Consider the following 10541-nt stretch of genomic DNA (forward strand, 5'->3'; position numbering starts at 1 on the left):
AGGAGAATGGAAAACAAGAGGGATGCAAGGCTCGACCTCTCTGCCCGTAAGGCATAGTCCCATTCGATTCCCCTAAAATAGCATAAATCAGGACTCTAGTAGTCTAGATTCTAGGTCATCATTCCTTGTTGCCAAATTCCTTCGAGAAAAGTTCTCAGCCAATCGGGACCACCCCTCCGTAGGATGGACCCATGGTCACATCCACCACACCTTCCTGAGGGTTGCCTTAGTTTTCTAATTACCTACCACATTTAGTTTGACAAGCAAAAACAACTTCCTTAATTAGCCAATTAATCACTAGTTCCTTCACGTAACTTAAGCACTGATATAGAAAAACAATGTCAAGCAAGTTCCTTTTCAACAATTGATCTTATTTATCAGTCTTTGGAATATATCATATAATCCAGCCTGAAGGCTAATCCATAATCTGCCCGAAGGCAATTCCAGCAATCCTCAGGGATCGCTATTCCAAGTTTCTGCCTGTAGACTAGTATGCAGGCCTCGAGATCTAATCTCAAGTCATGTCAGCCTCTTGTGCAGGACCTGGAGGCAAGAGATTTACAGCCAGAGCCCCCCTGGCACCCAAGCATCCTCCCACTCCAAGTAGCACCCATGGAGAGACCTCTCGCGAGACGGGTTCGGTCCACGTATCCGGCACGGATAACAACCCTCTTGGATAGGGTCAGGCAGACAGTCGGGGGTAATTGATGCTGCCTCTCCCTCTAGGCTTTCAACTGAAGCATTAGTTATTTTCCAGCATTAGATTCCTTGAGCAAAGAAGTACAAACAATGCTCCTAATTGTACAAACACAATCAATCCAATGGTCATTTGTTTGGCCAACTGCTAAGGTGTGAATCCTTCTCTTCGAATGCATCTAGCATTCGATCCGGGATCAGTTGCGACTTGGCAAGATCCCCCAAGGGTTTTGTAAGCAAGATTCTTGATTACCCTCTTTCCTTGGGTTAGGGTTTTGATGCCAAGAGGCATATTTCACAGTTGATTCCGTGAGGTTTTACGGTGGATTCCGTAAACTTTGTTGACCGGGGCTCATACACAAAGTGGATTCTTTGTGTGAGAAGTTGATGGGGACGCCTATCCTTTTCGGGTGTTTCATTAATTTAGTGTATACATGGATGATTCCATAGCAGGTGATTCCACAAAATACATATTAAATTAATAAACATTTATGAGTTTAGAGTGCGCACTCGTGATAAATTAAGGTTAGGATTGATTTCTAACCAGTTGATTTATTTATGTAGCTGAAGATTGGTAGGTATTCACTTTTGTCAGTTTAATTGTATTATTTTACTAACGATTGTGAATGCTTCAGTTGATGTGTAGAGATAGCAGGAGTGGCAGAGGAAAGCATTGGAGGATAGCGTGTGTTCGAGTTATTACTTATATTTTGATGGGCGCATACCTTAGGCATGGCGCCTATATTTTATCGCGCCTATTTATTAAGGCGCTCGATATTTATTTATTATTTTGTATGCGAATTATGGGCGCACGATTATGATATTTGTATTTAGACATTGTATTGGGTATGCTTGACTCTTTGGGCGTCCGCCCATTAGCTTTATTTCTATTTTGTGCTAAAGCAAACTCAAAAGCCAAAAGCACGCTATTTTGTAATTTGGGCTATTATTTGAGCTTGAAGATGATTAATACATAAAATACATGCTTTGTGGAGCACTCACATACGGCATGGGGGAGATTGCACCCAATTGGTCTCTTGTTCATGTCATGCATGCTTTCTACCTTGAGTTTTGTGCAAAAAGTAGAGTTCTTTTGTTCTTGGGGACCTTCCGGCATTCATTACGCGAGCATACAGAATCCGATCTGTGCACCAGTGGTATTAGAGCGAAGCTGAGATCGAGAGCTTCCAATCGCTACCCATCTTGTGCGAAGGCGGAGCTCCTGGAACGATCGAGCTCTACGATCAGTCTCATCGCGAACGGTCGATATGGGTGGATTCCTGGTGGTCAAAAACCTTTGTTTACAGCCTCTGATCATGAAGGACCGGCCTCAAATGGCGGAGGACCACGTCAATATCTTCTTCTCCAAGTTGTATTCTCACAGTCTCAACAGATAAGACTCCATAATTTTCAAAAGCTTAAAAGCTTAATAAGCTTACTTAAAAGCTTAAAGCCTCAAATCTCATCGTCTGTTATCACGGCATGCTGATGTCGTGATCAGCACGGCGGAAAAATCGGCCCCCCCCTAAAATTCGTCGTTTTTAGTCAAGACTAAGCTTAAGCTTAGTCAAGAAAGTCTTAAGTCACAACAAACTTCAACTTGATTAAGTTTCCTAAGTTCTACAACTCTGCAAGTCCAGCAAATCATCAGAAGTCAAAACTGACTTGTGCCAAAAACTCCCATAAAGACTGTTCATGCGCAGAAGCACCAAACTGCAAAGTTGTTCCCTGGAAGACTCTGTTCGCATATGTAGACTTGCTGAACTAGTTTCAGCACATGCAGAAGGTCAAACGTAGATTTTACGAAGATTTTAAACCCCACAACCGCAAAAAGTTGAAGACCGTGAAAGCCAAACAAAAATCTATAAGCCTTGTACCCCCGACTTTGAGCTACGCTCATCCCGCTAATTGGATTTTGAGAGTGTGAGGTCTTTTGAAGTTTTGCAGGATGACGAAACCAAATATGGATAATTTAATGGCTGAAGGTGATCTTCCTGAACCTACGATGGAACAAAAATTGGATTTGATTATGATGCAGCTGGATGAAGAACGAAGAGCTCGGCAAGCCTTGCAAGTTCAATTGGCCAATCTACAAAGATCGACTACCGACAAAGAGGAACCACAACCCGAAGATCTTATCCGATGTACCATCGATGCGACTCTCGAAGCTCAATCCATCCGCAAAGAAACAAAGATAAGTAAAAGAAATTTCAAATTCCGTACTTTCAATGGCACTCTAGATGGAAAAACTGTTCTTGCATTCATCAGTCAGTTTGATGATTACTTTCATGAAGAGACATGCGCTGAAAAAGATAAAATCAAGTGTGTCACTAATCATTTAGTGGATAGAGCATCTCTTTGGTGGACCGTGGTTCGTAAGAGTATAGATTGTCCCACTACCTGGGAGAGTTTCAAGAAGAAGTTTATGCATAATTTCCTTCCTCCACAATTCCATGAAAAATCCATAAAGAAATGGGACCTTCTTCAGCAAAGAGATCGTGAGCCTATTTCTTAGTACACTGAACGCTTTTGGAATGCCTTACTTCAATTATGCATGCTTGAAGATATACCTGAAGTGACTCACAAGCGCAAGTATATGTCTAGATTACTTGGGCATTACTACACTGAAGTCAATATGTTCAAGCCTGCAACTCTTGAAGATGCAATTTCTTTAGCTCATGACACTGAAGACAAGATTCGAGGAAGAGACAAGCATCCACAACAATTTCAAGCAAATGGTAATTATGGCTCTAAGCAATTCAATTCAAATTTTAGAAGATTCAACCAAAGTCGATTTCCTTCATCATCTTCCCATAAGTCTTGGACAAAACCACTTGCTTTGCCATCAAATACCAATCAAAACCCTAAGCCATCTTCACAGCCAAATCCTGACAGCAACCCTCCCACGGCAGGAAATAAACATGAAACCAAGGTAGAAGCATGCAAAATCTATGCACATGGCTGAGCCATTAATCTCAAAACTAAAAAGAAACCATAAATCTTTCACTTAATAATGAACAAACTCTTTATCTTCATCATCTTCATCCATAGCTTCAACAATTATACAAGAACAAAAGGGAAAAAGAAGAATGTCTGCACAAAAGACAGAGGAGAGAGAAGAGAGAACAACTTTTTGCACCATCAAAAATGAGAATGTACAATTGGACAAGAGAGGGAAGGGAAAAGAGGCACATAACCATTCGTGCACTCCACCCCACCTCTTCCCCAAAAAGCACACCCCTTCGTATTTTTATTATTTCTTTGAAACTTTGATACATTTGATATTATAAGGCCTTTGGCCTTTAATTTTGAGTATTCCTACCCTTCACCAATGCATGCACGTAACACTTTTGTGTATACCATTTATTTATTATGGTGGATGTGGATGTGGATGTGGCCCCCTCATATCTCTATCTCTTTTTGATGATTTTATAACAATTTAGTATTATTCTCTTGACAAAAAATAAAAATATGATGCATGCTTGGATTCTTTTGTGCCTTGTTTTTATGCTTCTTTTGGGTGTCATCAAATCCTAATATTCCTAGACTTCCTGCCATTGCAAACAATGTATCTAAAGCCAAACCTATAGTGTGTTATAAATGCCATCAACCTGGACATCTAGCAGCCAATTGCCAATCGAAGAAGTCACATGTCCATATCAACTATCTTAGAGCAATGGAAGATGAAGAACATGAAGAAATGCCTGATTTTACGGAAGATGAGGACGACATTATTACTCCTTCGGATACTTTACCAGGTATGCCAACTCCACATTCCAATGTCAGTGTGACATGGCATAACATCAATATTATTTTTACACTAAATTCTTATTCTTCCCAGCTTCTTACAATTCATCCCTTCCCAAAGGTTTTCTCCCTAAAAAACAAACTTGAAAGACTAGAAAAGGATGGATAGAACAGAGTACTACTCTGTTTTTACAGCTTTGCAAATGGGAAAATGAATAAAAAATAACCAACATATGGACTAAAATTGAAGAACAAGAGTAGGCCTCAGCTATATACATGATCTGGAATACTTCAAGAGTATATACAGTCGTAAGACCCTACTGAACCACATCTACCATAACTTCTAGTAGAAGTGTCCAAATGAGGCGTGCCATATATCAAAACGTAGTTTTTGAAGTGTACTTTAAGCCCATGTAGATAGCTTAATTTTGAAAATTGGGCACAATAAAAACTGTTTTAAAACAATGTGTTGTCCTGATCCTATTTACACCAAAACTAGCTCTATAATCAATAGGCTTCAGCCACTAATGTATCCCTTAAGAAAGGAAACTCATCCAGTATAGAATTAGGCCTCCAAGAAGCTTCCTCAGGCAGAAAACCTCTCCATTTGATCAAATATTCCATGATAGAACGAGATCAAAGCTTCTTCTCATGCTGACCTATAACAGCCCCGTTGGGATGTACTGAATAAGACCTTCTTCATCAATAGGTGGCAGCTCATCAATTATATCCACTGGATCACCATAGGAAGGCTTGAGCTAACTAACACGAAAGACGTTGTGAATCTTTGTGGAAGAAGGGATCTCCAATCTGTATGCCAAGTCTCCAATGTGCTTAAGGATGCGGTAGGGTCCATAAAATCTGTGAGCAAACTTATTACTAGATCCATCTTTTAATGTAGAGTACCTAGACTTGGGCACCTTCAATAAGACCAACTCTCCTTCTTGGAACTCTAAAGGCCACCTCTTCTCATCAGCATACATCTTCATTTGGTCTTGAGCTTTCCTAAGATTCATCTTACATTGTTGAAGAAGGGTTTGCATTCTTTCCAACTCTTCCTTCCCATGAGGGTTGATCCTTTCATTAAAGATGACTATGGGTAAGGGCACCTTGTAGCCATACACAGCCTCAAAGGGCAAAACTCCAATACTAGCATGGGTAGAGTTGTTGTAAGCAAACTCAGTCAAGTGTAACCAAGAATCCCATGAAGTTTGGACATCATAGCAGAATGGTGAAGATAAGTCTCCAACCATTTATTACCTCTTTCTATCTATCCATCAGTTTGTGGATGATAGGCCGTAGATGGAGCCAATTTAGTGACCATAGATGTAAATACCGCCTGCCAAAAGTTACTCATAAACTTTGAGTCTCTATCATGAACAATCACCTGCGGTAATCCATGTAGTCTAAAAATTTGCTCCATAAACTGACTTGCCACTTGAGAGGTAGTAAACCAGATCTTGGTTGGAATAAAAAAGCCTTGGTGAGTCTATCTACCACCACATATATACTATTCCATGCCTTCTTGGTAGTAGGCAAGCCAGTAATGAAATCCATAGTAATGAGAGTCCATTTACCTATAGGAATAGGTAATGGCTATTACAAACCTCGTGGCTTATGGGTGCTGTTCTTATTCTGCTGACAAGGCATATACTTCATGACAAAGTCCTTGACATCTTTCCACAGTCATTTCCAATAGAAGCTTTTGCTAATCCTATCATAGGTCTTGAAAACTCCTAGATGTTTTCTGTGTAAAAGAAGAGGTAGAAGGAATGACAATCTTGCCTTTCAACCAAATAAGGCCATTTTTAAACTGATAATGTCAGTTTTCTTCCATAAGACCTTGCTGTAATTTTTGAAAAATATGGTCAAATTCTTCATCCAAAAGATAAGCCTCTTGTAGTTCTTCAATCCAATCATTATGCAATGTTTAGTCATAGCTGAAACTTTGTAAGCCCACATACGAGAAAGAGAATCAGCCACCACTATATTGTATTTGCCCCTCATATGAGAGATGTCAAAATCATAATTCTGTAGTGTAGCTACCCACTGACACTGCTTAGGAGTAAGATTGGATTGAGTAAGGAAATACTTAAGAACATTGTGATCACTTTGGACTCTGAATCGGCTGCCATACAAGTAATGGTGCCATTTCTTAATTGCATGAAAGATAGCCAACATCTCCTGGTCATAAACATTCATGGCTATTTCTTTATCTATAAGCTTACGACTCTCAAAGACAATCACCCCATGCTCCTGTAACAAAACATCCCCAATGCCACGGCCACTAGCATCACACTGTATGGTAAATTCTTTGGAGAATTCTAGGCATACTAAGATAGGAGCAGAGATAAGGAGTCCCTTTAGCTGGTTGAAGCTACTATTTGCAAGAGCATCCCAAAAGAGAGCCTCCTTCTTCAACCTGCCAGTCAAAGGAGCTGTAATAGCCACATAATGCTTAATGAATTGGCAATAGAATGAAGATAAATTAAGGAATCCTCTAAGAGAGGTAGTAGTAGTAGGTGTTGGCCAATCTTTTATACATTGCACCTTCTTGGGATCACTCTGTATCCCTTTTTCACTGACAATATGTCCCAAGTATTCCACTTCAGTCTGCATGAAAGAACATTTCTTCTCCTTAGCAAAAAGCCTTTGATGTCTCAATACATCAAAAACCCTCCTCATATGTGCTAAGTGATCTTGTAAAGTCTTATTGTAGATTAGAATGTCATCAAAGAATACCAAGACAAACTGAAAGACGAAAGGCTGCAAAATCTTATTCATCAGGGAAGGTAGTTGGAGCATTTGTAAGCCCAAATGGCATCACTAAGAAATGATAGAGTCCTCGATTAGTCCTAAAAGCAGTCTTGACTTCATCACCCTAACCTCAAATCAATTTTCGTAAAGAATCAAGCCCCCTTGAGCTCATCAAGCAAATTATCAATCCTGGGTATTGAATACCTGTTCTTCACTATGATCTTATTAAGATCCCTGTAGTCAATGCACATTCTGAAATATCCATCTTTCTTTTTTACTAACAGAACTGGAGATGCATAAGGTAAAGAACTTGGTTCAATGAATCCCATCTCAAGAAGTTCCTTGATTTGCTTGGCTACTTCCTCTCGTTCACACTTAGATAATCTGTAAGGTGGCTTATTGATTGTCTTTGAGTTGGGCTCCAAATCAATAGGGTGATCTACTGCTCACTTGGGAGGCAATGAAGTAGGCACTTCAAATGTATACTCCTCAAGAAGAGCTATCAAGGCTGGATGGTTTGCTAAATTATTGGACTGATCTTGTATCTCTTTATTTAAATGCAAAACAAATATTTGTGAATGCCTCTTGTACTCCCTTTTGATTTATTGAATGGTAATAAGCTGAAAATATAATCTACTAGGAATTCCCTATAAATGGATGAGATGTCCATTGAAAATAAATTACATATACAAATGTGAGAAATTCATAGTGATCTTGCCTAATGTCATCAACCAATCACAACCGAGTACAATGTCTATAGGCCCCATTTCCAAAGTAATCAGATTTACTTTTGCTTCAAAATTTTCAGCCAGCTGTAAAGAATCCTGTGGGCATATCTGTGTGCTAATTTCTTATTCACCATTGGCCACTTGAACTCTAATGGGCTGCTGTAAATCTGTGGGAATACAATTCAACTTGTCCATAATGGACTTATTTACAAAACTATGGGTACTGCCACTATCTATCAAAATGAACATAGCATTTCCATGAATGTTACCCTTCATAGAAAGTGTATTAGGGCTCTTAGAACCTATCCAAGCATCCATAGAAATAGAACAACTAGTGGCAGCAAGTGGCTCATGACAAGTCCCACCTAGATCAAAAGGAACACTTCCACCTGGATCAAAAGAAAAAGAGTCGGTTGGATCATAGAAATACTATTGCCCAACTTCTTCCTCGAGATCTTCATTTTCAGCATTGAGTGCAATTGCATTAGCTTCATCCATCTCATCTTCAAGATCTTCAAAGACTAACATACTCTAAAGCTTGGGTTTGACATGGAGATGGAGATGGTGATGGGGGAGTTAAAAGAGATGGTGAAGAGGTGGGTAGGGGTGGAGGTAGTGTGAAGGGGGAAGGGGTCATGGAGAAGCCATAGAGGAGGGAGTGGTGAAGAGGACAAGGGGGAAGGGAGTGGTGGAGGAATTATGGAGAAGGAGAGGGAGGAGGTGGTGGAAAGAGTGGTATATAGGGCAAGGAGGAGAAAGGAGAAGGTGAAGATGAAGGGAGAGGCCGTGGTGGAGAAGAGAAGGAAAAGGGGGAAACAAATGGAGAGGAGAAGGAGAAGGAGAAGGAGAAGGTAAAGGTGAAGGGAGTGGTGGAGCAAAGCTATCGAGGGGGGAGTGGTGGAGCAGGTGATGGCGAAAGGAGTGGTAGAGAGGAAAATGTCAAAGGGGCACCATGCCTATGGGGCAAGGACCAGCATGCTTGTGGTGGCAATGAACCTAGTGGCTCAAATAGATATTAGCATGGGCCCCCTTCTTTGATCAATGTGGAAGGGGGGGTTGCTGACCCACATGATGTGGAATTTGGAGGCGAAATTCTTCTTTTGTTTTCACCTCAGCACCTAGCCCCACCACTTGCTGCTCTGGCTCATAGGTAACCCACCACCACCCACCGATTCTGAGATTCCTTCAGGATTAATAATCCACACACACACACACACACACACTCTCTCTCTCTCTCTCTCTCTCTCTCTCTCTCTCTCTCTCTCTCTCTCTCTCTCTCTCTCTCTCTCTCTCTCTCTCTCTCTCTCTCTCTCTCTCTCTCTCTCTCTCTCTCTCTCTCTCTCTCTCTCTCTCTCTCTCTCTCTCATCACGTGAGTACTCTATTCATTATTTTGCCTTTGGAATTTGGGAATTTGGAGATCAAATAAACAAACAAGTTCTAGTGCCTAAGAATTCAAAGTCAAAATTGATTGGTGGATTAACCTACTCATCTAGTTATTTCACATTATTTGCCACATGTTGAGATTTCAATGTAACCTTCAAGTGGTTCTCACCATGGACTCATTTTTTCATATTGCAATGTGAGAATTGAAAGTTTTTTGAGTAAATGGAAATGGTGTTAGCAACTATTTTATGGCATTATGCCTTTCACTGATTATCATTTTAGCAAAGCATGATGTCCATTTGGAATCGGTATACTTGAGAGAAAAAAGCATACATGTTAGTCTTTAAGAACTTATTCAATAAATTCACCTTTGATGTGGATGTAGAATGTTCTTTGAAAGTCATCTTAGTATATACTCCAACTATGAAGAAAGCTATGTTGGATGTAAAAAGTGGCGAAAAACAATTATCATGCAATCACAATGTTATCTCCCACTCTTTTTGAACAAACCTTCTCTTGATTAATTATGAGCAATAATCAAGCATCTAAGTATGTGAAATAGTGAAACATTAATAATCTTCTTGCAAAGGTGGAAAATTCAAGAATTGTCTACCACCCACTAAAAAATCCTACTAGGGGAGTTTTGAGGTCTCGAAAATGCCCTGCAAGCGATCCTAGAGAGAAAAAATATTTTAGAAAATAAAATTATTTTTTATATTTTAAAAATATTTATATTTTAAAAATATTTATATTTTGGTAAGTAAATATATCAAAATTGTTAATAAGTCATTGTCGTGATATTCTTGTGGTCCCATCAAACCTAGACATCTAGGCCGCCATAAATGTGACAAAGATTGTCATAATGAAGATCTTACTCATCCTCATTAAAGTGAAAACTAATATTCAATTTGATTTTTTTTAAATGTTTGATTACTTCCCTCCATTCTCACTCCTTTCTTTGTTTCCCATCCTTACTAGTTTCTTCTTCATTTTCCTTCTTATTTCTAATTCACATAGTTTTTCAATCCAATCTTCTGATCACATCCTTAGCTATGGATCAGTCATCCAATGATCTCTGTAGCTCTAGTAAAAGATCTCTCTATCACCTTCATATTGAGTTGAATAGTGAGTATGAACCAATAAGGAATAGAACAAAACCCATTACTATTACAGAGCCTATGAAACATATACTCAGGTTTGAAGGAAAGAAGAATCTTGATCCTTGGTTG

Source organism: Lygodium microphyllum, chromosome 27, assembly GCF_053477565.2.
Source record: "Lygodium microphyllum isolate KBCC chromosome 27, Lygodium_microphyllum_v1.1.10, whole genome shotgun sequence".
Taxonomy (NCBI): Eukaryota; Viridiplantae; Streptophyta; class Polypodiopsida; order Schizaeales; family Lygodiaceae; genus Lygodium; species Lygodium microphyllum.